The sequence below is a fragment of the Lithobates pipiens genome, unplaced genomic scaffold (genome assembly GCF_037356315.1).
Source record: "Lithobates pipiens isolate NorthernLeopardFrog02 unplaced genomic scaffold, aLitPip1_a1.2 Scaffold_19, whole genome shotgun sequence".
NCBI lineage: Eukaryota > Metazoa > Chordata > Amphibia > Anura > Ranidae > Lithobates > Lithobates pipiens.
The window spans coordinates 578,839,331-578,866,461 of NW_027507764.1; the positions used below are offsets into that span (position 1 = coordinate 578,839,331).

General features: G+C 43.4%; 2 protein-coding genes across 3 annotated transcripts in view; both read right to left on the minus strand.

The window, feature by feature from the left end:
* The window catches only part of LOC143997685 (cytochrome P450 2C3-like), a 145,587-nt gene extending 130,285 nt beyond the window's left edge, over window positions 1-15,302 (minus strand). The window contains exon 1 of one of the 2 annotated variants that reach the window (XM_077493442.1): window positions 15,197-15,302. The gene's annotated coding sequence lies outside the window, so the exon portion shown is untranslated. Of the gene's footprint in view, window positions 1-15,153; window positions 15,176-15,196 lie in introns of those variants that run through there. The other variant, XM_077493441.1, reaches the window with a different exon arrangement.
* LOC143997688 (transmembrane protein 276-like) overlaps window positions 1-27,131 on the minus strand; it is a 247,962-nt gene that overhangs the window by 37,423 nt on the left and 183,408 nt on the right. The window lies entirely within an intron of this gene.

A 27,131-nucleotide genomic window follows, 5' to 3' on the forward strand; every position in this document is an offset into this window, starting at 1 on the left:
AGCACAGGGATGGTGGGAGCCCCTCATAATAAGCAGCCCCAGGAGGATGTCAGCATAGCACAGGGATGGTGGGAGCCCCTCATAAGCAGCCCCAGGAGGATGTCAGCATAGCACAGGGATGGTGGGAGCCCCTCATAATAAGCAGCCCCAGGAGGATGTCAGCATAGCACAGGGATGGTGGGAGCCCCTCATAATAAGCAGCCCCAGGAGGATGTCAGCATAGCACAGGGATGGTGGGAGCCCCTCATAATAAGCAGCCCCAGGAGGAAGACAGCACAGCACAGGGATGGTGGGAGCCCCTCATAATAAGCAGCCCCAGGAGGAAGTCAGCACAGCACAGGGATGGTGGGAGCCCCTCATAATAAGCATAGCAAAGGGATGGTGGGAGCCCCTCATAATAAGCAGCCCCAGGAGGAAGTCAGCACAGCACAGGGATGGTGGGAGCCCCTCATAATAAGCATAGCACAGGGATGGTGGGAGCCCCTCTTAATAAGCAGCCCCAGGAGGAAGTCAGCACAGCACAGGGATGCTGGGAGCCCCTCATAATAAGCAGCCCCAGGAGGAAGTCAGCACAGCACAGGGATGGTGGGAGCCCCTCATTATAGGCATAGCACAGGGATGGTTGGAGCCCCTCATAATAAGCAGCCCCAGGAGGAAGTCAGCACAGGGATGGTGGGAGCCCCTCATAATAAGCAGCCCCAGGAGGAAGTCGGCACAGGGATGGTGGGAGCCCCTCATAATAAGCAGCCCCAGGGATGGTGGGAGCCCCTCATAATATGCACAGCAGAGGTACAGCCCCAGGGGGAAGTTAGCACAGCACAGGGATGGTGGGAGCCCCTCATAATAAGCAGCCCCAGGAGGAAGTCGGCACAGCACAGGGATGGTGGGAGCCCCTCATAATAAGCAGCCCCAGTAGAAATATGACACCGCTCAACCTCTTCAAAGAGGAGGGTACGGGCATATAGTACGGTGTGTTTTTTTTTGGACAAGGAAGTGAGCCAAATGAAGAAAGAAGGTCTGTGTGCTTGATTAAAAAAATTGTTTATAGACATATACATGGTCTACTGGTCACATGTGTTGAATTCCTCCGAGATCCATGCCTCATTCATTTTTAGAAATGTGAGGTAGTTAACACTGTCGTGAGCTAGGCGAGTACGCTTATCGGTCACGATCCCCCTGCTGCGCTGAACGTCCTTTCAGACAGGACACTGGACAAGGGGCAAGCCAACAGTTCGATTGCAAATTGGGCAAGCTCTGGCCAGAGGTCAAGCCTGCCCACCCAGTAGTCCAGGGGTTCATCACTCCTCAGAGCGTCCACATCGGCCGTTAACCCGATGTAGTCGGACACCTGACGGTCTAGGCGTTCCCTGATGCTGGATCCAGATGACACCTGTCGATGGGTCGGCTGAAAGAATGACCTCATATCCGAAGTCACCAACACATCTTCAAACTGGCCTCTTCTTGCAGGCGCTGTTGGATTGGTACCCGCAACTCCTTCTCTGGGAGTGGGAATTGCTCCTCTGCCAGCGTACGCAAAAGCAGAATGCAGCATTTCTCGAAGCAAGGCCTAGAAGTGCTGCAGTCTGACAGCCCTCTGTGACGGCGGTAGCATTTCTGCCATTTTGTGTTTGTACCGGGGGTCTAAGTACGTTACCACCCAGTACTGGTCCTTGACCCTTATACTTTTTATATGGGGTCCCTATTAAAACACTGGAACATGAAGGCCCCCATTTGCACTAAACTGGAAGCGGTGTGGTGGCCTGGCTCATGCTCATCATCCAGGATAATGTCGTCCTCTTCATTCTCCTCTCCCCATCCACGCACAACAACAGGGGTCCCAGAAAGGTTTAAAGCGTGCTCTTCTTGCTCCTCCTCATCCGCCCTGGCACCATCCTCCTCTGGCTCCTCTTCAGACTGCTGTTGTCCACTTGTCTCAGATAGAGTAGCCCCCCCTGGGAATTCACCCAGCATTGCAACTTCCTCATCTTCCCGCTCCTGCTCCTCCACAGTTTCATCAATGACACGACGCAATGCACGCTCCATAAAGAAGGCATAAGGTACCATGTCACTGATGGCGCCATGGCTGCGACTGACCAGTTTGGTGATCTCCTCAAATGAGCGCAGAAGTCTGCATGCATCGCGCATGAGCAGCCACTGGCACGGTGAAAAAAAACCCAGCTCCCCAGAACCTGTTCTGCCACAGAGTTCATACAGGTAGACGTTAACTGCACGTTTCTGCTGGAGCAGCCTATCAAGCATATAGAAGGTTGAGTTCCATCACATGGGGCAATTGCAAATAAGACATCTGACCGGCAGATTGTGTCGCCGCTGAATGTCAGCAAGGCGAGCCATGACCGTGTAAGATCTTCTGAAATGGGGCGAGATTTTCCTTGCCTGCCGCAAGATGTCCTGGACCCCAGGTTATTTGACAAGGAATCGCTGCACGACCAAGTTTAAGACGTGTGCCATGCATGGCACGTGCGTGATTTTGCCCTGTTTCAATGTGCTAAGCAGATTGGCACCGTTGTCACACACCACTTTACCAACTGTCAAATTGAGCCACTGATCTGCCTGTGAACGCAAAGCTGAAAGGAGTGCCGGGTCAGTGTGGCTCTTGGCTTCCAGGCACAACAGACGCAGCACGGCATGGCAACGTCTCACCTGGCATGTCGAATAGGTTCTGGGGAGCTTGGGCGGCGCAGCGGAAGAGACGCTAGCAGCGGAAAAGGAGGAGTCAGCCGAGGAGGAGAGGGAGGAGGATGGAGTAGGAGGAGGAGAAGAAGAGGAGCCAGGCCTGCATGCAATCCGTGGCGGTAAAACCAAATCTACACGGGTGCCACGGTTTACATGCTTGACGGCCGTCAGAAGGTTCACCCAGTGGGCAGTAAAAGTGATATACCTACCCTGCCCGTGTTTGCTAGACCAGGTGTCTGTGGTCAGATGTATCTTGGCACCGACACTGTGTGCCAGAGATACATTCACTTGGCCATAACATGGCCATATAGCTCTGGGATGCCCTTCTCTGAGAAATACTTCCTTCCTTGGACCTTCCATTGTGGTGTTCCAATGGCCACAAATTTACGAAATTTACGAAAGGCCTCCGAATCCACCAGTTTATATGGCAGTAGTTGGCGGGCTATGAGTTCTGACAAGCCAGCCATCAACCGCTGGGCAAGAGGGTTATACGGCGTCATCATTTTTTTACGCTCGAACATTAGGCCCACGGAAGCCTGCCTTTTTGCAGAAAAACGCGAGCTTGGCGTGATGGAAGGTGGAGTGGAGGACAATTGTGAGGAGAGAGGAGAAGGAGAAGTAGAAGACGAGGCTGGACGGTGAGAGCCTGGAGTGTGGCTTTGTGTGTTCCGTTGCTCCCACTGGGCTCGGTGATGGCTGCTCATGTGCCTTCTTAAGGCGGTCGCCCCTAGGTGAGTGTTGGGTTTACCGCGACTAATGCTTGGACTGCAAAGATTACAGATGGCAACGCTATTGTCAGCAGCGGACACGTTAAAAAAAGCCCACACTGCGGAGCCATGTGCCGGTGTCCTGGGAGCTCCAGATGTGACCATACATGGTCGATGACTCGCTCCTGATACATTTGCAGTCTGCTTTGTCCCTCCTGTGCAATGTAAGTTATTCCTGCTTCTCCTCCCTATCTGCTGGTCCATATCTCCCTCTGAACTCCCCTCCTCTTCCTCTCTTGTGGGCACCCACGTGACATTACTAGACACGTCATCATCGACGTCACCTTCCCCACCGCTATAAGTAGAGATCTCGGAGTAGGCAGCAACAGCGGGGACCAACCTCCTCCTTGGGCTGATCTGGGTACTGTCGTCAGACTGCTGAATAGCGGTTGTTGCTACCTCCTCTTCCTGATCCAATACCAAGAGTGGCTGCGCATCAGAAATGTCTTGATATGGATCGGAAAATAATTCCTGTGACTCAAGCGGAAGGTATGTGGTGGTTGTGGTGTTGTTGGTGGTAGTGTCTTTGGCGGTGCACATAGCAGAGAGTGAAGAAGAGGGTGCAGATCGAGAGGATGAGGAGGGTGCAGAAGAGTAAGGCTGAGCGAGCCACTCAACCAAGTCTGGTGCGTCCTTTAAAGTAATTGAACGCACCTTCTGCAACTTCCCACTTTGGCTCAAGCCTGTTGCTCCTGCCCTACCCCTACCACCCCTGCGGAAGGGCCTGCCTCTTCCTCTGCCTGTCATTTTTTAAATGAACCTGTGACAAAACTCTCAGTCCCTATACTGATGAAGGACTGCTGCAGTATAGGGCAGCGGTCAGCAGTAGTGCACCTCAACCCTATGTATTGTGGACCTATGCCAGTCCTTGTAGAATAGCAGACTGTACCTCACTCAACCCTATGTACTGTAGTACCCTATACCTTACCAGTCCTTATAAGGACCTTTGTGGAACAAGTAGGTTGTGTGTGACTGATTAGCAGACTGTACGTCAGTCCCTATAATGATAAAGGACTGCTGCAGTATAGGGCAGAGGTCAGCAGTAGTGCACCTCAACCCTATGTATTGTGGACCTATACCAGTCCTTAAGGAATAGCAGACTGTACCTCACTCAACCTTATGTACTGTAGTACCCTATACCTTACCAGTCCTTATAAGGACCTTTGTGGAACAAGTAGGTTGTGTGTGACTGATTAGCAGACTGTACGTCAGTCCCTATACTGATGAAGGACTGCTGCAGTATAGGGCAGAGGTCAGCAGTAGTGCACCTCAACCCTATGTATTGTGGACCTATACCAGTCCTTAAGGAATAGCAGACTGTACCTCACTCAACCCTATGTACTGTAGTACCCTATACCTTACCAGTCCTTATAAGGACCTTTGTGGAACAAGTAGGTTGTGACTGATTAGCAGACTGCAGCAGAAGGGCAGCAGTCAAGTATAATATTCTTTCTATATTTGGAAGAAAGGAATATTATACGTGTACAAGCCTATTACCATACCACTGATACCAGTCCTGAAAATAACCTTTGTGGACCTAATATAGTAACCGCTACTGATTAAACTGACCCTCACTGCCTCACACACAACTTCCTGCCTGTCCCTATATAAACTGACAAAACAGAGGCTGCTGGTACAATAACTGGTTACTGGAATAGCACTTTTGTGGACCTGATAGTAACAGCTAATGATTAAACTGACTCTCCCTGCAGCACACACCGTCCTGTCCCTTTCTCTAAACTGACAAAAGACACTCAGACTGCTGCAACAATCACTAGCACAGCACTGCCTCAAACTTATATCCTGAACTACACCTAACACCTATACCAGTCCTGAAAAGAACTTTTGTGTACCAAATAGTTAGCGATTTGGGTCACTGCAATTTCTCCCTGCTCCACACAGCAACCTCTCCCTATAGTGACAGAAGAAAGAATGTAAAATGGCCGCCAGATCGGGTCTATTTATAAGTTAGGGGGAATGTCCAAGTGTCCATGTGCTGTAATGTCTCAATTGGCTGTACTGTACCCCATGATGGATGTGTCATCATAGGTCAAAGTTCTTTTACACAGTAAACACGGAAGTCCGCCGGGCGAACGGCGGCAATAGTCCGCCGATCGGGCGAATCGCGAACAGCCGAAATTCGCCGCAAAACGACCGCCGGGCGAACCGTTCGGCCATCACTATCTACAAACTATGGTGCCAATCACTGAAAATTGGTCACATCTGATCAGGCCTTCAGTACATCAGGTGTATCTTATTTCTTGAGACACTAACAAGTCAGGAAAGTACAAATACCCCCCAAATGACCCCTTTTTACAAAGTAGACATCCCAAGGTATTAAGTAAGTAGCATGGTGAGTTTTTTTAAGTTGTCATTGTTTCCCACAATTCTTTGCAAAATTTAAGATTTTTTTTATTATTAATTTTTTTTACAAAATTGTCATTATCAGGTTATTTCTCACACACAGCATATGCATACAACAAATTATACCCCAAAATACATTCTGCTACTCTTCCCGAGTATGGCGATACCACATGTCTGAGACTTTTTTATACAGCCTGGCCACATACAGAACACCAACAATCAAGTAGTACCTTCAGACGTTCTACGAGCAAAAATGACGCATCTCATTTCTCAACCACCTATTACACTTTTGAAGGCCCTGGAGTACCAGGACAATGGAATTTCCCATAAAATGACCCCATTTTGGAAAGAAAACACCCCAACGTATAATCTGTGAGGCATAATGAGTCTTTTGAACGGTTCATTTTTTTCCAGAAGTTTTTGGAATATGTGGAAAAAAATTAAAACGCTTTTTTTTTTTTTACACAAGGTTGTCAATTTATAAGATATTTCTAACATGTATATAGCAAAAAATTACACCCTAAACCACATTTTGCTACTCCTTCCGAGTATGGCGATACCACATGTGTAGGACTTTTACACAGCCCGATCACATAGAGAGGACAAACATTGAAGTTATACGTTCAGGCGTTCTAGGAGCATAAATGACACATCACATTTCATTCCTACCTATCACACTTTTGAAGGTCCTGGAGCACCAGGACAGTGAAATTACCCACAAAATGACCCCATTTTGGAAAGAAAACACCCCAACATATATTCTATGAGGCAATACGTTGGTTCTATGTATGTTTTGTATTTTTTAATTTCCATACCGGATGTACCTGCCCCTGTATTAATACGATGTACTTGCCCTTGTTTATTGATATGTATATTTAGATTTTTTATATACTTTGATCGATGACATGTACGTAATGCCTCTCTATGCAAATTGTATGAATTTCTGTATTTGCCCCTGTATCAATATAATGCACTTGCCCTTGTTTATTGTACACCTTGTTTTTTATGCATTTTGATCAATATTGACATGTATGTTGCCTTTCCATGTAAATCGCATGAATTTATGTGTCTATTTTCGTGATCTATGCTCATGAATTGTGGGAATCTTTTCATGTATATAAAAACTTCTCTAGCCCCCTTGACTATTCCCCCCTCCAAAAGAGCATTTTCGGTTACAGCCTCCCCTATGGAGTTCTGGGCTTTTATTTACAGGATAGCGCCCAGCACACTAAGCCACCCAGGTTCTTTTTACCTGTGGCAGCATTGCAGGGAAAGGCTGGCCGCATATGTCATCAGTGACCGTCCTCCCACTGCATGCGCAGTCTGGCAAGAGAAGCCCATTGTGTCGGTGGGTGGAGTGGGCGTGTCCTCATACCGACGCGCGTGCGCATATGCACTAGACATGGGCGCCGTCAATAAATTTGTTTTGTTCCGTTACGGTTCGTATTAAAATTAATTCGTACTTCGTATTTCGTGTCCGAAATTCCGTTTCGTTTCGTACGAAATACGAATTGTTGTTAGGTTCGTTAACTTGTATCAACGTTCGTTACGATGAATTTAAAGGCAAAAATATACCTCAATATAATGAGTCGATGCTGATGGAAGTTTGGTTTTTATCCAAAATATGAAATTCCGTTGAAGAATTTCCTATCCGAAATACAACTTTTCATTAGATGAGAAAGAGAGAAGCGGATTGTCTGCCATGCACCGCTGGTCCAGTTTTCGCCTGCTCCTCCTGGGGCTGCTTATTATGAGTGGCTCCCACCATCCCTGTGCTATGCTGACTTCCTCCTGGGGCTGTACCTCTGCTGTGCTCATTATGAGGGGCTCCCGTCATCCCTGTGCTATGCTGACTTCCTCCTGGGGCTGCTTATTTTGAGGGGCTCCCACCATCCCTGTGCTATGCTGACTTCCTCCTGGGGCTGCTTATTATGAGGGGCTCCACCATCCCTGTGCTGACTTCCTCCTGGGGCTGCTTATTATGAGGGGCTCCCACCATCCCTGTGCTATGCTGACTTCCTTCTGGGGCTGTACCTCTGCTGTGCTCATTATGAGGGGCTCCCACCATCCCTGTGCTTAGCTGACTTCTTCCTGGGGCTGCTAATTATGAGGAGCTCCCACCATCCCTGTGCTATGCTGACTTCCTCCTGGGGCTGTATCTCTGCTGTGCATATTATGAGGGGCTCCCACCATCCCTGTGCCGTTCTGACTTCCTCCTGGGGCTGCTTATTATGAGGGGCTCCCACCATCTCTGTGCTGTGCTGACTTCCTCCTGGGGCTGTACCTCTGCTGTGCATATTATGAGGGGCTCCCACCATCGCTGTGCTGTGCTGACTTCCTCCTGGGGCTGTACCTCTGCTGTGCATATTATGAGGGGCTCCCACCATCCCTGTGCTGTGCTGACTTCCTCCTGGGGCTGCTTATTATGATGGGCTCCCACCATCCCTGTGCTATGCTGACTTCCTCCTGGGGCTGCTTATTATGATGGGCTCCCACCATCCCTGTGCAATGCTGACTTCCTCCTGGGGCTGTACCTCTGCTGTGCATATTATGAGGGGCTCCCACCATCCCTGTGCTGTGCTGACTTCCTCCTGGGGCTATACCTCTGCTGTGCATATTATGAGGGGCTCCCACCATCCCTGTGCTGTGATGACTTCCTCCTGGGGCTGCTTATTATGAGGGGCTCCCACCATCCTTGTGCTATGCTGACTTCCTCCTGGGGCTGCTTATTATGAGGGGCTCCCACCATCCCTGTGCTATGCTGACTTCCTCCTGGGGCTGTACCTCTGCTGTGCTCATTATGAGGGGTTTCCACCATTCCTGTGCTGTACTGACATACTGAGCACAGCAGGGGTACAGCCCCAGGGGGAAGTCAGCATAGCACAGGGATGGCGGGAGCCCCTCATAATAAGAATTTCAGATTCGTACGAAACAAATCGCACATGTCTAATATGCACGCACGCCGTGGACAGGGGTGTGCGTGCCCCACCCAGGAGGCAGTCTAGCCTCAGTCCTTCTTTCTGCCCATCAGCTGCTGCAATTAACAGGCATAGCTGATTGGGCAGGAATCGCCTTAAAAGCATGCAAGCCTCTGCCGTCCGACATCCTCCACATTGTGTTGGTGGATGCCGTGACGGATGGACGTATGTGACACAGTATCCAGCTAAGGTTGGTCTATATTAGATAGATATAGATATATATATATGTACGTATACTGTATATATAAATGTAATTTTTTTTGGCATTTGACAACTTACTTTTATATTCATTAACGACTATTTAGAATGCTCGGACATTTAAATAAAAACATAGTATAATATAAATAATGATAATAAATAAACAGTAACAATAAATCTGGAAAAAATAATCTAGAAAATTATTTTTATATCATTTTATATATGCATAATTCAGGAATTTATTGGTGGTGATGATTTAAAGCGGTAGTAAACCCGCAATTTATTTTTATTTTTTTTAAAACCTGCAAAGCAAAAGGCATAATGAGCTAGTATGCACCGCATACTAGCTCATTATGAAATACTTACCTTAGAACGAGGCCCCGACATCTCGCCCGATCCACGCCGAGGGAGCCGACATGCTCCCTCGGCGTCTCTTCCGGGTATCGCGGCTCCGGCGCTGTGAGTGGCCGGAGCCGCGATATCGTCACTCCCGCGCATGCGCGCGGGAGATTTAAATCCGGCCGGATGAGCGCTGCCGGATTTTCACGGAGAGAACCCCCTTGTGCGCATGCGCCGCTGCAGTCAGCGGCGCATACCGAGGGGAATATCTCCTAAACCGTACAGGTTTAGGAGATATTTTTTTTACCTACAGGTAAGCCTTATTATAGGCTTTCCTGTAGGTAAAAGTTAAAAAAGTGGGTATACAACCACTTTAAGTTAGAAACTAAATTTTATGCAAATTAGTCCGCTTTTTTTTATTTTATTTATTTATTTATTTATTTTATTTTTTTTCCTGAACATTTAAATAAAAAAAAAAAAATTAAGTAAATACAAATAATGATAAAATAAATATTACTAACAAATCCGAAAAAAACAATCTAGAAAAATTATCTTTATAATATTTTATTTATGCATAATTGAGGAATTTGGTGGTGATGATTTAAACTAGAAACTAAATTTTATGAAAACCATCAAATTTTAATATTAAAAAATATATAAAAAAAAATTCTGTAGTTACAATATTCTATACATGATATATTTTCATTTTTTTTAATATATATTTTTTTTTTTATTTCTTTATTTTTTTTTTTCACAATAAAGTTTATTAGAAAGAATAAAGTAGATACAGAAAATAAATTGTATCAAATAAAGATAAACAATATGAAAATTATGGACATAGTTCTCGAACTTGTAATCACAAGAATGATAATTAAAAGCTGAAATCACATAATGAGGGGAGTATATTAACTATGACAAAAATATAAGGTATAATGGAAATAATTATATCCTCGCGGAGTAATACTCCTGGCAAGGATAAGGTAAAGTTAAAATTACCAGACACAGGTTTCAGAATGAATGTAACAATGATAAACCAGTATTAGTGATCTTAGAAACACATTCTCAAATACAATCTATAAATGAAAAAATGAAATGATAGGGTTTATATATCATGTCGTGAGGGTATGGAATATCTTTGATTTGGAGAAATTTCGCCAAGGCTCCCAAATTTGCCCAAATTGTGTGATAGAGCCCTGTTTGATAGCAATGATTTCTTCCATATCATAGATATGTTGAATCTTGTGGAGCCAATCTCTAATTGAAGGTAAGGAGTGTGAGTTCCAGTGCATTGGGATCAGGTATTTAGCTGCATTAAGGAAATGTCTGATCAGGGATTTTTTATATGTTCTGTAGGAAAGGTTGTTTATGTGTAATAAACACCATGCAGCATCGAGAATTGCGTGAGAACCTGAGATATAGTTGGTCCAGTGTCGGACTTGATTCCAGAAGGGTCTCAGTTTTTCACAATTCCACCAAATGTTGAAGAAAGTACCAGTTTCTGATTCACATCTCCAACAGACCCTAGAATGTTGGTGGGACCAGTAGTGTTTGGTGAGTGGTGTAATATACCACTGCGTGCAGACTTTATATGAGATTTCTTGCATTCTTGTGCTAAGTGCACATTTGTGGATGAAAACGTTTGCTTTTTCCCATTGTCTGGTGGAGATCTGAATATTGAGGTCTCTCTCCCATTTGGATTTGTATGTATCTCTTTCATTTTTATTTTGGGTCAGTAACCATTTGTATAGAAGAGATGTTGTTTTTCTGATTGGGTTTTTTTTTAGACAGATAAGTTCAAATGGGGTCATGGGTCTAAAGATTGCGTCTTTGTGTTTATTATTGGATATAAAGTCATGAATTTGTAAATATGACCATTCAGATAGGGAGGGAGAGGGGAGAACCCTATTTATATCCTGTCTAGATTTCAGCTTCTTATTTTGAATGCAGTTTGTTATTAGTAGGGGGTCAGAGGGGAAGATAGCGTACATCTTGGGGTTATTGAGACCGGGAATAAAATCTGGATTGTTAGCTAGGGTCGAGAGAGGGCCTGGACTTGAGGATAATCCTAGGGGAACTGCCACCTTTTAGAAAATTTTTAGTGTGTTATTAATAGTGGGGTGTTGTTTAATTGAGAGCGGGAGATTTGGGTAGTTTGACCAGGGGAGGTGTGATATATCTAAGGTGGAATATGCCTTTTCCAGGTTAACCCAGTCTTTGTGATTAGCATGACAGTGCCAATCTATAATTCTAGATAATTGTGCGGCCTGGTAATATTTCCTGAAATCCGGTAGTCCAATCCCTCCCTCTTGTTTTAATTTATGTAGGTATGTGAGTTTAATGCGTGATTTTTTGTTTGCCCATAGAAATTTTCTTTGTATGCGGGAGAGTCGAGTAAAGAAAGCTTCCGGAATCTCTATCGGGAGGGTATGGAACAAATATAGGAGTCTTGGCAGTACTGCCATTTTTAGGATCGCAGCCCTGCCAAACCAAGAAAACCTCCCTTTTGTCCATCTTTTTAGGTCTGATTCTATTTTTGTCAGAAGAGGTTGAAAGTTGATTGAGTATAATGAATGTGGGTCCTGGGAGAGATGAATCCCTAGGTATGTCAGGGAGTTTGGTTCCCATTTAAACGGGCAGTTGGACTTTGTCAGCTTTTCTGTTTTCGTGTCTAGATTCAAGCCTAAAGCTTCACATTTTTTTTTGATTTATTTTAAAATTGGATAGGTGATTGAAGTCTTGGAATGTTTTCAGAAGGTTGGGGATTGATATGTGTGGTTGTGTAATGTAAAAAAGCAGATCGTCTGCGTATGTCGCGACTTTGTATTCTTTGTCATGTAACTTAACTCCATGAATCGCTTCTTGTTTGTTTATGGTTCTGATTAGTGGTTCAATCGACAGGATGAAGAGCAAGGGTGAGAGCGGACATCCCTGTCTTGTGCCATTTTTGATTAAGACTTTATTGGAGAGAGAGCCATTCACTTTAATGTTGGCACTGGGATTTGCATAGATAGCGTGGATCCACTTCATTAGGTTTTGTCCGAATCCCATGTGTTCGCACACCCTGAACATAAAGTCCCAGGCGACGCGGTCGAAGGCCTTCTCGACCCCCCCGCCTCATCCTGTGAATCAGATTAATGGATTTTGTAGTGTTATCTTTAGCCTCTCGGTTGGGCATAAAGCCTACCTGTTCAGGACCTATTAAATTGCCCAGGAGTGGTCTTAGTCTGTTGGCGATAATTTTAGTTAAAATTTTAAGGTCCAGGTTGAGGAGTGAAATGGGTCTATAGTTTGTGCATTCTGAGGGGTCTTTGTTAGGTTTAGGAATGATGGTTATGTGTGCTGCTAGGAATTCATTGGAAGGTCTGCTACCTGATATAATGGAGTTAAATGCTGTGGCCAAATGTTCTGCTAGGGTGTGTTCAAAGGTTTTATAATATTGGGCTGTCAGACCGTCTGGGCCCGGGCTCTTCCCGTTTGTAAGGTCATGAATAGTTTTAGAAACTTCTGCTGTGGTGATCAATGATTCTAGGGTTTCAGTATCGGCTGCTTGTAGAGAAGGCATTGCACATTTAGCTAAGTAAGAGGAGAATGCTAGATCTCTAGTAGAGAGGCCTGATTGTTTTCTTGTTTGTGTCGGGATGTTATATAAGTTTGAATAATAATTATGAAATGTTTCTGCTATTTTTCGTGTATCATGAGTAATAGAACCATTTCTGGTGCGTATCCTATAAATGTTGTTTGAGTTCAAGGTGTCTTTAAGTGCTCTAGCTAGGAGTTTCCCTCCCTTATCTCCGTGTTCGTAATATAAGGATTTTTGGAAGAATAAGTTCCGTTTAGTTTTATTGTCGAGTAGATCTTGGAGTTCTTTCCTGGTTGATGTAAGTTATGTTAGGCTCGAAAGGGCTAGAGATCTTTTATGTTTTAATTCAAGTCTGTTAATTTTTTGGACTAGGTCAAGTATGTTTTTTTCTTTCTCCTTCTTTCTGGCTCCCCATTTGATCAGTTCTCCTCTTATGACACTTTTCTACACTGTCATTGGGGAGATTTCATGGTCGTTATTCTCAGAGAAATAATCTTTCAGTGCTTTGAGGATTTGAGCCTGAACAATTGGATCCGCCAGAAGTGAAGGGTTTAATCGCCAGTTAGAGGAGGGGCGATTGTTGTATAGATTGAGTTTAATTGCTATCGGGGCATGGTCAGAGAGGCCAATTGCACCAATTCTGGCCTTAGTTAAATTTTGAATGTCTCTTTGTGTGATGAAAAGATGGTCTATTCTGGAATACCTGTTGTGGACAGAAGAGAAAAACGTAAAATCTTTTTCCGAGGGATTTAGTGATCTCCAGGTGTCAATAAGGGTGAGGGACTTCAAAAGGCCTTTAATTTTTTTTAGGATGGGATAAGCTATACTAGGTTCTAAGGGGATGTTAAAATCGCCTCCCAGAAGGATGCAACCCTCTGCAAAGCCTTTAAACTCGTCTACTATCAGTTTGCAAAATGTTACATGAGAGGAGTTGGGAAAATAAACGTTTGCCAGTGTGATCGGCTTATCGCTTATAGTCCCCTTCAGAAATAGATACCTGCCTCCTGGGTCTATTAGTTGGTGTTGAATATCTAATTTAGAGTTCTTATTTATGAGTATGGAGACTCCTTTTGTCTTGGCATGTGAGTTTGTTGCATGATATGCTTGTATGAAAAGATTATTTGTTAATTTGGGAACCTGTGAGCTGATAAAATGTGTTTCTTGTAAGAATACAATCTGTGGGTTACTCTTTTTTGAGTTCATGTAGTAATTTATGTCTTTTTGTAGGGATGTTTAAACCATTTACATTTTGTGATATTATGGTAGGTAGTTTGCCTAGTTCTAGGTATGCCATAGTTAGAATCTGGAAAGAAAGGGGGGAAAGGAAAGGAGGGAAAGGGTGGAGGAAATGGAAGTAGAAGAGCAAAGGTTAGGTGAGGGGAAGAAGAGGGTTGAGCGAGAGAGAAAAGAAAGAAAAGAAGGTCTAAACGGAGAGAAGAAAGTGGTAACGTAAGTGACGTAAGTGTAGTATCAATCAACTTAACGTCTGTATATCTGTAACAAAATGTTTATGAAAGGATATAATCCTTAAACAAGTATGTGAAAAGGAAAGTGATTCTCTGTGGGGAACGTGGCGTGGACCCACTGAGAGCAATTACTTATACAAAAGCAATAATTAAATAACAACTATATGTAAAAAGAACAATTAAACGTCATGAAAAACCGGAAGAGCAACTTATCTCTTAGATAAGAAGAAAAATCAGAGTGTTATAAAGTCCGGGTGAACAAAATGTTCAAAACTTTGGGCATATCCACTGGTCCTGAAGACTGGGGAAAGTTCTGTAAATTAAGCAGGATGTGTATGGAAAACCGTAGTAATAATACCATCTAGAAAAGTTTCCCCTCCAGCTAAGGTGGTAGAGTACTCTTCTGACCGCCCGTAAGTGGAGGTTTGTAGTGTTTTGGGTATCCTAAAAGAGTAGTAAGTACTGTTCTTATGCAGCCAATTCATCGTGCCACTCTCATGGAGTCTGATGGCTGAAGGCCGGACCTTTAAAGATATAACTGAGGCCCTTTAAGGTGGAAGCTTAATCCTTTAGTAATTCAAAAAATTAGAGTAAAGGTGGTTAGGGTTTCTTAAGTTCTGTGAGTTGGGGATCTAAAGAAAAAGGAAACCTGAGTGGTTATGACCTGTAATTTGATCAAGGAGAAGATGGTGATCTCTGCCAGGTGGTTTGTTGCATTCCAAAGCGGGTGTAGAAAAGGAATGGATGATAAAAATAAAAGATTTTACCTTTATGGGTTCATCATAAGGCACAGTCAGTATAGTGGTGTACCTCAGTGAATCCTCGTTTAAGCAGGTAAGTCTTCGACGTGGAGGACCGTGGTGACCACTATTCAGGCATCAGCTTTCTGGATGTGTGAAGATGGTCTCCGGTGTTTTGTAGAGGGTCCACGGTGTGATGTCTGAGTGTGGCTTGTAAGAAAAAAAGAAAGTTATTTCACTTGGTCTAGGGAGATAATATAAGAGGAAAGTGTAATTTCAAGAGCTCTTTTGTTACCGGATGCTGCCATCTAGTGGTCAGAACTTGAAAAGTCATGTTGTATGGAAGGTATTAAGATAGGTTTTCAGTGTTACCTTATGGTTAGAAAAAATGCTTGAAAACAGTATATTGGTAAGAAAATGATAGGAATAGGTCTTCAGGCCAGGGGAATTGAGAATGTCCTCAGCGGCAGTCTCTAATTTTGCTGGCTTTATGCGGTGGCGTAGAGAGGTTGAAGTTGTCGTACAGCTTCTGTTTCTTTACACCTAACCCCCTTGACAAATGGCGATTTGCTCGGCGAGATGTGAGAGGGGGAAGCTAAGGCAGAGACCGGGGGAGGGAGCTTAAATTTTTGGTACCATTCTGGTAGCTCAATTTGCTCGACTTGTAGGGAATTACAAAAAGCGGGTAGTAGAAGACCTGTATGGCGAAGGGGTATTTCCACCTATATTGTATACCTTTCTCCCTGAGTACATCAAGGAGTGGTTTGAGGGCTTTTCTATTCCTGAGGGTGATGGGGGAGAGGTCCTGGAATAGCTGAATTGAAGCATCGTTGAAGAGTATCTGGTCACTTTGTCTCGCTTTTTGAAGAATTTCTTCTTTTAGTGTAAAACTTGTGAGACAGCAGATAATGTCACGAGGTGGAGCAGGGTCAGGAGCTCTAGGTCTGAGTGCCCTGTGTGCTCTATCGAATTCAATGGGGGATTCTTGAGGCCTTTCCAGAAGCCTGTTGAATACTGAGCAGAGTACTGGTCTGATTTGGTCAGGGACGATTGTTTCAGGGATTCCTCTGACTCTAATGTTTGACCTCCATCCCCTGTTGTCCAGGTCCTCTAAATGTCTGTTAACGTTAATAAGATGAAGGGAATGCTGGTGTGAGACTTCCTCAAGCCTTTGAAGAGCTCTGTCCCTCTGTCTGCCCGCTCTCTGCCCCGCCGTAATTTGCCCAGTCAGCATTATGATATCTGCTTTAAGATCAGTGATGGCCGTGGAAAAGGAAGATTTAATGTCCGCGGCAATCTCCATCATTGCTGCATGTGTAAGAGGATGGTCAGGTGGTAAAGGGTGTCTTGCCAGCTCCTCGGAGTTCGCTAGGGACTCTGTGTCAAAGTCCTCTTCCTCCTCCTCCCTCGTGCTAGCCTGCGCCATATTGGCCTCCGCTGGGCCTCTCCTTCCCTGTCCTTGGGATAGGAAAATGTCCGGGATCGCTTTACTTTTAGACGATCCCGGTGTCCGTGGGTGGTTGTGTTGGGTTCCCCCTTTGGTGAGTCTGCCCATGGTGCTCCGATTAGTCCCGGAGATTTGCAAAGGCCGTTGCTCTGTACCGGAGCTCCGTCTCAGGCTTCCTTCGCTCTCGCGCGCCAGGCCACGCCTAGGACTGTTCAGATTTGCCACAGTGTCTTTTCCGGGTGGGAGCCCAAAAGCTCCAACTGCCCACCATTGTGGGGGGTCTTGGCCCCTTTCTTTAGAACAGGCCACAAAACTGGCAAGATATTATCGAAGTGATGGGAAGACCTCAAGGGGGCAGAACAATTACCAATAACAACTACCCTGGCTTTCCGTCGTGTTTTTAAAATGGAATGTCTTTACAACACACTGTTTTGAGAATGTAAGTGATAATTACAATAGTGAAGCATTTCATGTATTTCTCTATAAAATTAGAATTCTTTTGTTTAATGCATACTCTATTCTTTGTTTTAATAGATTATATCTTACAGTTGTACATAATCCCTGAAGAAGATTTAGTTTCTCCGAAACGCATAGGATACTTGAAGTAACTGATATATGTACAGATTTTCAGTGTACCTATACGTTCCTTGTTTTATATATACCTTTCTACTTCTGTTTTTACCTTTTTTCAATAAAATTGTTGTTTGACTTTTTGAAAAAAATCTTTTCTGGATAATTATTGTACGTGTCTTAAAAGTCCAACACTAGGGGTACCTCAAAATTTCTGTTTCAAATTTTGGATGTGGCACACAAAAATTGTAAAATTATTGTCTCCCATATATTTCTCTGTTTAAGAATTGATTCCCATTCCGCGTTTAACAGTGGCCCTATTTCCTGCTCCCAGCTTACTCTGCTCTTAATCGAACCACCACGATCCATTGCTAAGTCGCCAAGTCTGGCCTATAGTCGAGATATTGATCCCTTGGATGGTTGCAGGGATATTATTTTTGTATAAGATTCGGAATTTGGATTCACTACACCCTTTGAAATCTAAATTGTGTTTGTACTGCGTTTCTGACCTGTAGGTATTTGTAAAAATAATTATTTGATAGAGTAAATTCTTGTTTTAAGTCAGCGAATGATTTGATAACATTACCTACAAATAATTGACTCACTCGAGTAATCCCTTGGGTCACCCATTCCCTAGATCTTTCAACTTTAGCTAGTTCAATCCAAGTTCCTGTTGTCTCACAGGGGAGCCAGTTGTGATACCCCCTGGTATCCCAACAAGATTTTCATTGTTTGCCATAGTTTAATAATCATATTTATCGTTGGGCAACCTACGGCAAATGAGTTAGCTTCCAGGGCCTCGACCAGTGTATTATGAGGACAACCCACCAACATCAACTTTTCACTAGGGCAGCCCCCATTCGGGGTCCCTCCCCCAACTAGATGCTGTAATTGGGAGGCCAAAAAGTACAATCTAGGGTGGGGGATCGCCAACCCCCCATCTTCCAACGAGGAGCTGCAGCATTTGCAAACTGATCCTAGACTGCCCTTTTCTCCAAATTAGATCTCTAAATAGAGAATCTATTTTGTTAAACCACTTAAGGCTTACCCATAATGGGGCATTGTGAAGAAAGTATAGAATCTGGGGCAACCATATCATTTTAACAAGGCTGCAGTGTCCCGCCACCGAGAGGGGAAGGCCACTCCATACATCTGCTTTGTGTTTCAGTTTTAATAGCAAAGGGGCTATGTTGTCCTCAAGATACAAATTTATATCTTTGGCAATCCAGACCCCCAAGTATTTAAATTTATCTACCACCTTCAAATTTGGAATGTCGTTTGGAATACAGTTGGCTTGTATATCAATCGGGAGCAAGGCTGATTTATCCCAATTGATAACCAATCCGGAAATACGGCCAAACCCCTCAACCATATTAATCACTTCTTTTCATGTATCTTGAACATCTCCAAGAAAGAACACATCGTCGGCGAACAGCGATATCCTGTCCTCTTGCAGTCCTCTAAAGCCCCGTATATTCGAATTAGTTCTAGTAGTAATAGCCAGAAGCTCTATTGCAAGAGCAAAGAGTAGGGGAGACAGGGGACAACCCTGTCTCGTATCCCGCTCCAGTTGAAACGGCTCCGAGTGCTCATTATTAATTCTAATTTTTGCTCTAGGATTAGTATACAGTAATTTTACCCAGTTAGTAAAATAGGGCCCAATTCCGAACTTGGCAGCATCCTGTGCCAAAATGGCTCTGGAGCTGCCGCTATCTCCTGGAATTTGAATATTTTAATAAGTTCTCCTTATATTATACTAATTGATCTAGACGGGATGAATCCCGACTGATCAGGATGTATTAACTTATGAATACAACTGTTCAGGCGCTTCACCAATATTTTGGCTAAGATTTTTACGTTCGTGCATAAAAGCGATATTGGGCGGTATGAGGAATTGTCCCTAAGATCTTTTCCCTCTTTGGGGATAACAACTATAGTGGCTTCTGTCATTGAACGTGGCAGACTTCCTACGAATACGGCCTGGCACAAGGTATTCAGTAGCTCAAGAAGCAAAATCTTGCCATATCTTTTATATATTTATTTTCTTTTCAAATGTTTTTATTGAGATTTTTAGCAGAGTTAGTTACAACAAGGGTTACAAAACAAAAAAAAATAATATATAGTAATAAAAGTAACATAACACATGATAATGTAGTGACAGGGTTTTCTCAGCACAATATAGCATATAAACAAATAATCCACAATAAAGAATAAAGTAGTATTCCCAAGTATCTAATATTCATAGTCATAAAGGGACTCGAACAAGAGTAAGTCTCTTAGAATTTGTATAATAAAGTCCGTAATATAATTATTGTAAGATTTATAAATAGCGATATGGATAATGGCCACTTCTGGACCCCAAGACACCCCTCACAGGGATCTATCTGTGTCTTGGAGTACCTAGTCCAACATCCTAAAGGAAATTCAAACACAGTAGTTATCTTTTATGAAGGAAAATAAAGATCTATTCTTCCGCAGCTCAATTCAGATAAACAAACATGTGATATATTTGTCACTTTGTTATGAAATTATTTTTAAAGCCATCCAAAAAAAAAATATTAAAACGCACAGGAGTTCTTTCTTCTATATGATTAAAGAATCAGCATTATCTAAATTGTGGAAGTATAATTTTTGTACCATGTACTCCAAGGTTCCCATAGTTGTTGTTCCTTAATATATAGGGATTTGTCATTAGGAAATAACAATTCGTAGGAGTGGTGGAGTTGGGTTAATTCTATAACTTCTGTCATAGTAGGAAGAGAGTCAGTTTTCCATTTTCTAGTTATGGATAGTCTCGCAGCTAAAAGTATATGTGTTACTACTTTACGATATTGTTTGGGAATCGTATGTAAATTCATATTCAGAATGGCTAGTTCTGGTGAAAGTTGAAGGACAATACCTGTTACGGAAGTGAGTAAATGGGAGATTGCCTGCCAGTAGTTATGTAAGCTTGGGTCCCACATAATATGAAATAGGGTCCCCAATTGGGTACAATTTCTCCAGCAATTAGGTGACGAGTTCCCCTTGAATTTTGCTAGGATATGTGGAGTCAGGTATTGTGTTTGAACAATTTTTTGTGCCAGTTCCCATAGTGTAACACATGCAGTGGCCCTATATATGCTTCGTAGGGAAGCCATCCATTGTTTAATTGAAAAGTCTTGCCCCAAATCTTGTTCCCATTTAAGGAAGGAAGGTAGTTTGCTGGGTATGTTTTTTTCCCCTAGAATTGGGTAGATTGTAGCTACTCCTTTCTGTGAGGTGGCATGGTTATTGAGGAAAGACCATATTTTAACCGGGATTGAAGCTCTGAGTTGTGGATTGTGTAGCAGACACTTTTCTATTTGAATATATGTAGATCGCTCAGAATTCGGAAGCTGTAATTCATTACTTAACTGAGAAAAAGACTTTAATGAGCCCTGTTGGAAGAAGGAACCAAGTTTGATATCCCGACCCAAATTCCAGTCGTGTATTTGTACGCCAGGAATTAATGTTGGTATAATTGTTAGAGGAGGGTTTAACACCGTGATTGGAGTTTTATCCCATTTGTATGTGATGATTCTCTGCCAAGAGTGTAGCGTCGCTTTCACCGTTGGTGGGTATTGAGCTGTAATTGTGGACTTAATTTTCCTACTAAGTAACCAGAATTGCATATTAGGCTGTCGTGTGATGTCTTTCACAATTTGTCCCCATAAAGTTTTAGGAGTAGGCAAGAACCATTCTTGCAATTGGGTCAAAATAGTTGCGTCATAATAATCCTGTAGATCAGGTACGGTCACACCACCTATATTTCTATGTTTAATTAGTATATGGTATGCGCAATGGGATTTTTTGCCATTCCATAGATATTTTCCCAAACTGCTTTGTAAGGATTTAAAGTAGTATTTAGGGATACATATTGGAAGGGACCTGAGTTGATATAATAATTTTGGTAAGGTCATCATTTTGAAAGCTGCCAGGCGACCAGCCCATGTAAATTTGAATTTACTAAGTGTTGTCAGATCTGTTTCAAAATGTTTCTTAAATGGTAAAAAGTTTGTTTTAAATAACTGTTTTGTTTTGTTAGTGAGAGTGATTCCTAAGTAAGAAATCCCCTCGTCTTTCCAGTGGTAGGGGTAATTATTAGACAATAACTGCCTGGTTGTGTTATCTAATCCTAGGTCTAAAATATTGGACTTAGTTTCATTGATTTTATAATATGATGCTGCTCCAAATGTCGTTAGTATATTTTGGAGATTCGGGAGAGATGAAATAGGATCAGACACTATAAGCACTATGTCATCTGCGAACAGACTTATTTTATTATCTATTTGCCCAATTTTTATACCAGATAGTTTTGTGTCAGATCGTATACGTTCTGCTAGAGGTTCGATGGCTAAATTAAATATTAAAGGAGATAAGGGGCAACCTTGTCGTGTTCCATTCGAGATGCCAAAGGGCCTAGACATCATATCATTTGTGTATACTCTCGCTGAGGGGCCCTTATACAGTGCAAAAATTGCCGATAAAATATTTCCATGAAAGCCGAATTTTAAAAGCACTGACTGTAAATAGCCCCAATGGACCCTATCAAACGCCTTCTCTGCATCCAAAGAAAGGAGCAGAGAAGGCGTTTGATGTCTCTCAGTGAAGTGTATAATATCAATCAGACGTCTTGTTGCATCTGAAGATTGTCGACCTTTAGTAAAGCCAGATTGATCTTTGTGAATGAGGTCTGGTATGTAGTTCATCAGTCGATTCGCTATTGCTTTGGCGTATATTTTGATGTCAATGTTCAATAATGAAATCGGTCTGAAATTTTGGGGAGCGTTGGGATCTTTGCCTGGTTTCGGCAGTGTTATGATCAAGGCCTGAAGCATCTCAGCTGGAAATTCTGATTTGGATGCCGCTTCGTTAAAAAGTGAGCATAAGTGGGGAGCCAGTATATCTCGAAGAAATTTATAGTATTCTCCTATCATTCCGTCTGGGCCCGGAGATTTATTGTTGGGCAGGGAGTCTATAGTTCTAGCAATTTCTTCCACTGAAAATGGGACGTTAAGATCAGAGATTTGATCAGTAGTTAATGATGGGAGACTAATAGTATCTAAGAAATCACTTATTATCTTTGGGGTAGTTGTGGGAGTTTGAGAATCATCTTTAAGATTGTAAAGGGAGCTATAATAACAGCTAAATGCATTCGCTATGTCTTGGGGGTCTTGTAATTTTTCTCTAGTAATAGGGTGGTATAGATATGGAATCTTTGATTTGGAATATCTGCCTTTGATCCGAAGTGCCATGTTTTTTCCTGCTTTGTTGCTAGTATGGTAATATTTAGCTTTAAGTTTTCTAGTATGTTTTTCAAATGTATCCAATAAAGTCGTTCTGAGTTCCTGTCGTAATATTTGTAGTTTAGTTTTCAGTTGTTGTGATGGGTGACATTGGTTTTGGGAATCTAATGTTTTAATGTCAGCAGTAAGTTTCTCAATGAGTTTAATTTTATTTTTCCTGAATTGAGCATTCAGTTGCATTAGGATTCCCCTACTAAATGCTTTATGAGCACCCCATAGGGTGGCGGAGTCTGACACCGATCCCACATTATATTTAAAGAATTCAGTTATCTGGTTTTGTATAGCTGTAGCATAGGTAGGCATTTTGATAAGATATGCATTTGTTCTCCATAGAAAATGGGTCGTTTGAGAGTGTTTAGGTAGAATAGTCATACTAATTGGGGCATGATCAGTCCAAGTGATGGGTGCAATGTCAGACTCCCTCACCCGCTGCAATAACCACTTACCGTATATACTCGAGTATAGGCCGACCCGAATATAAGCCGAGGCCCCCAATTTACCCCCAAAAAAACTGGCAAACTTATTGACTCGTGTATAAGCCGAGGGTGAGACATGCCTGTCCATCCCTGTGTGTGTGTCCGTCCATCCCTGTGTGTCCGTCCATCCCTGTGTGTCCGTCCATCCCTGTGTGTCCGTCCATCCCTGTGTGTCCGTCCATCCATCCCTGTGTGTGTGTGTGTCCATCCATCCATCCATCCCTGTGTGTGTGTGTCTCCATCCATCCATCCCTGTGTGTGTGTGTCTCCATCCATCCATCCCTGTGTGTGTGTGTCTCCATCCATCCATCCATCCCTGTGTGTGTGTGTCTCCATCCATCCATCCATCCCTGTGTGTGTGTGTATCCATCCATCCCTGTGTGTGTGTGTGTGTCTCCATCCATCCATCCATCCATCCGTGTGTGTGTGTCTCCATCCGTGTGTGTGTGTGTGTGTGTGTGTGTGTGTGTGTGTGTGTGTGTGTGTGTGTGTGTGTGTGTGTGTGTCCAGCCTACCTGTGTCCCGAGCCTTTGTCCCGAGCCTCCGTCCCGTGTCGTGCCTTGCCTTCGTCCCGTCCCGTCCCGTCCCGTGCCGTGCCTTGCCTTGCCTCCGTCCCGTGCCCTCTTCGTCGGCGGCCATTGTAAAATTCAAAAGCCGCGCCTCCTCCTTCGCCTGTGATAGGCGGAACACTGAATTTCCCAGCAGCCTGTGTTCCGCCTATCACGGACGTCGTATCATCCTCGTCCGTAGTACGAGGATCAGACGACGCCCGTGATAGGCGGAACGCAGGCTGCTGGGAAATTCAGTGTTCCGCCTATCACAGGCGAAGGCGGAGCCGGAGGCGCGGCTTTTGAATCATAGAATGGCCGCTGTCTGTCTGCTCGACACGCTGATCGAGCGGGCAGACAGCGATGACTCGAGTATAAGCCGAGGGGGGCACTTTCAGCCTCAAAAAAGAGGCTGAAAATCTCGGCTTATACTCGAGTATATACGGTATCCGTAAAAATATAATCGATACGAGTATAGGTATTATGTACCAGGGAATGATATGTGTATTCACGATCTCCAGGATGATGGCATCTCCATACATCATAGAGATCGCTTTTATTCAAAAAAATTTTAAGTGCACAGTTGGTTCTGGTTTTGGGATTAGAAGTGTCTAGTTCTTGTTCATGTATTGTGTTGAAGTCTCCACAAATTATTAATGCACCTTTTCGGCATTTACCTATTTTTCTCATCAGGCCATTCAGAAAATGGGATTGCCTTTTATTAGGCGCATACACATTTACCAATGTAGTAAGTGTATTATCAATGGTACATATTAATATGAGGTATCGTCCATTGGTATCTACAATAGATTCATGCAATTGAAAATTAACAGAATGATGTATGGCAATAAGTACTCCTCTTTTTTTCTGTTGGCCTGATGCTGTAAATATGTGAGGAAAGTTCTTATGTGTGCAAGTGGGAATAGCGCCTGTTTTGAAATGGGTTTCTTGTATACACAATATTTGACATCGCTGGGTGTTAGCCATTTGCCACATCGACGCTCTTTTTGCTGGATGGTTAAGACCATTAGTATTTAAAGATATTAACTTTATACTCATAAAAGGATATTAATAAGATGGAAAAAGTAAGTACATACTAGCCTGATAATAGCTTTAAATTCTACTTCCGTGTGAACAATCTGTAGTCTGAAATGACTATGAATGTCCAAAAATTTAGTGATTGAAAAGTTTTGATTCAAATTTTGTAGGTTCACAACATACCTGTCCCTTTGAATGCTATGAGTTGTGTATAGGATACTGTGAAGAAAAAAATAAAAGTAAAAGCACAAACAAAAATATAACCAAACATTAAACTTAACTTGCAGTGGTAAACATTTCAATGTATACTGCAACATTAGAATGGGGAATTAGTTCAAAGGTCAGCTGTTCCAAAGATTTAGTATCGCACGGCACGGCGGGCAAGCTGATAGATCGGTTTCCTATAGATAGGATTGTATTTTGACCGGATCTAGTCAATGAAAGCTAATGCCATTGTGGCGTAAGTTTCTCCGGATTCTTCTTAGCTCCGATAGGTGGAGTTGGTTCGGGGATAATACCCCATGCGTGAAGTAACTTAATGCCTTTTTCCACAGAAGTGATTCTATGGTAGGTGTCGTTCTTCTGTATCAGTAGTTTAGATGGTTGTTTCCAACGGTATTCAATTTTATGGTTACGCAGAGCTTTTGTAATCGTGGAAAGTTGTCTTCTCATATCTAGAGTATGTTTAGACAAGTCAGCATAAATCTGGATTGTATTATATGGTTGTGGAAGTTGTCCTAGATGTCGCACTTTATATAGGATTTGTTCTTTAACATGGTAGAAGTGTACTCTAAGTAGTACATCACATGGTATCTGTGGAGGGAGAAATGACGGTTTCGGAATCCGATGGATACGATCAATTGTGAGCTCTAAGGCTGGTATAGCTGGCAGCAAGTTGGAGAATAAGTCAGTGGCATATTTTTTAAGATCAGACTGCTGTATATTTTCAGGGATACCCCTGATTTTGAGATTGTTCTTCCTTGAGCGGTCTTCTAAATCTGCGATTTTACATTTAAGCCACTCTTTTTCAGCTTTATTTTCTTCATGAGCATCTACTAAATCATTAATAGTATTGGTCATGTCTCCCATAGAGTTCTCAATAGTGTGTACTCTTTCACCTAAGGAGTTCACTGCTATGGAGAATTGATTTGTGAGTTGTAAAATATCCGTATGAAGCGAAGTATGTAAAGTTAATAGCATTTCTTTTAATTGGGTGTCCAGAATAGGCTGGTTATTAGTGGGGAATGCGGCTATAGGTAAAGCTATAGGAGTTATGACTGTGTTATCTTGACTAATATGAGGTATTTTATAGCTTACCTCCTGGCCTGTGAAATCCAGTTTGATACGAGTTTTAGCCGGGCTGCGACATGTAGGGCTGAGGTAATCTTCCTCATGAGGAGATTCCAGATGTGTTTTCTGAGGTGATTCCTCTAGAGCAGCATCAGGCCTGTCAGTGTATTGCACTCTCCCTGAGGAGGCTGTTGCTGGTACAGCAGCTGTGAGAGGATCTGTGCCATCTTTTTTTCTACCTCCCGCTGACTGATAGGAGAATGTCGTTAGTTTTTTCATTTTCCGTTCGTCTTTCCGCTTTTTTGACATCACCTTCAGATTCAGGAACTCTTCCGTCGCCTGTTCGTATCTTTTTTACCGATATTCGCTGTGAATTGTCGCTAATATGCCCGTTCGTGTCACGGAGCTCTCTCACAGAGCTTCCATTCAGCTCATGCGCTGGCCATGCCCCCAATAAAGTGCTTCTTGAAAGGTTTTATTTTGCAAGGGTAACATCCAATAACACAGTCTCATACAGGAACAGAAGGCAGGGGCGAAGAACTCAGGCACCTTGAACTGCAGACACAACAAAGTCTCTTATTCCTCCCAGAGAGTAGCCACTCGCAGCTGGACACTTCAAGGCTGAACAAATCTCTAGCCAGAGATCATGGCAATCAGCAAGTTGATTCAGAACTTGTAAAATCTTCCAACTGTTTACAAGTTATAACTGAAAGTGAACAGGAACCTTTTTCCTCAGTACCTGGAACATTCTCTGTCGCCTTGATAGTACTGGAAAAAAGCATGGATTTGTCAGTGTCCTTCCCAACTCAGTAACCAGACATTTCTCAGGATACCTCTTGTCGGCCCTCCTCAGAAGAGTCCTCCACCGGTTAATTTCATGAGCTGTGGTGCCCCTCCAAGCCGAGAGCACACCTGGACACCTTGAATCCTCCCTCAGTTACTGCGCCTTGGACCAGCCGGTTCCGAGACTTGGGATAGGACGGATCCCTACCCCAGACCAGACGGGTCTATTGGGGGTAACCAGCAGAACCATGTTGCGGGATGTTGAACACCCCGTGACCGGGACCCCCCGCTACCCCGGTCCTGGAAACAAGACCAGACCACACGGGCCTCACGAACTCCTCTCTTGAACACGTGACCTCAACATCTTCAGTACCCCTTCCCAGACTCCTCAGCGAGGCCCGGCACTCCCACTAATTGGTTCTGAGAAGGCTGATACCCAAAACATCCAACCAGGCCTGGTTCTGGCTTGTCATGTGCACCTCACTGCACACATAACCAAGCAGAACTTCTAACACAGCCCAGCCAAACT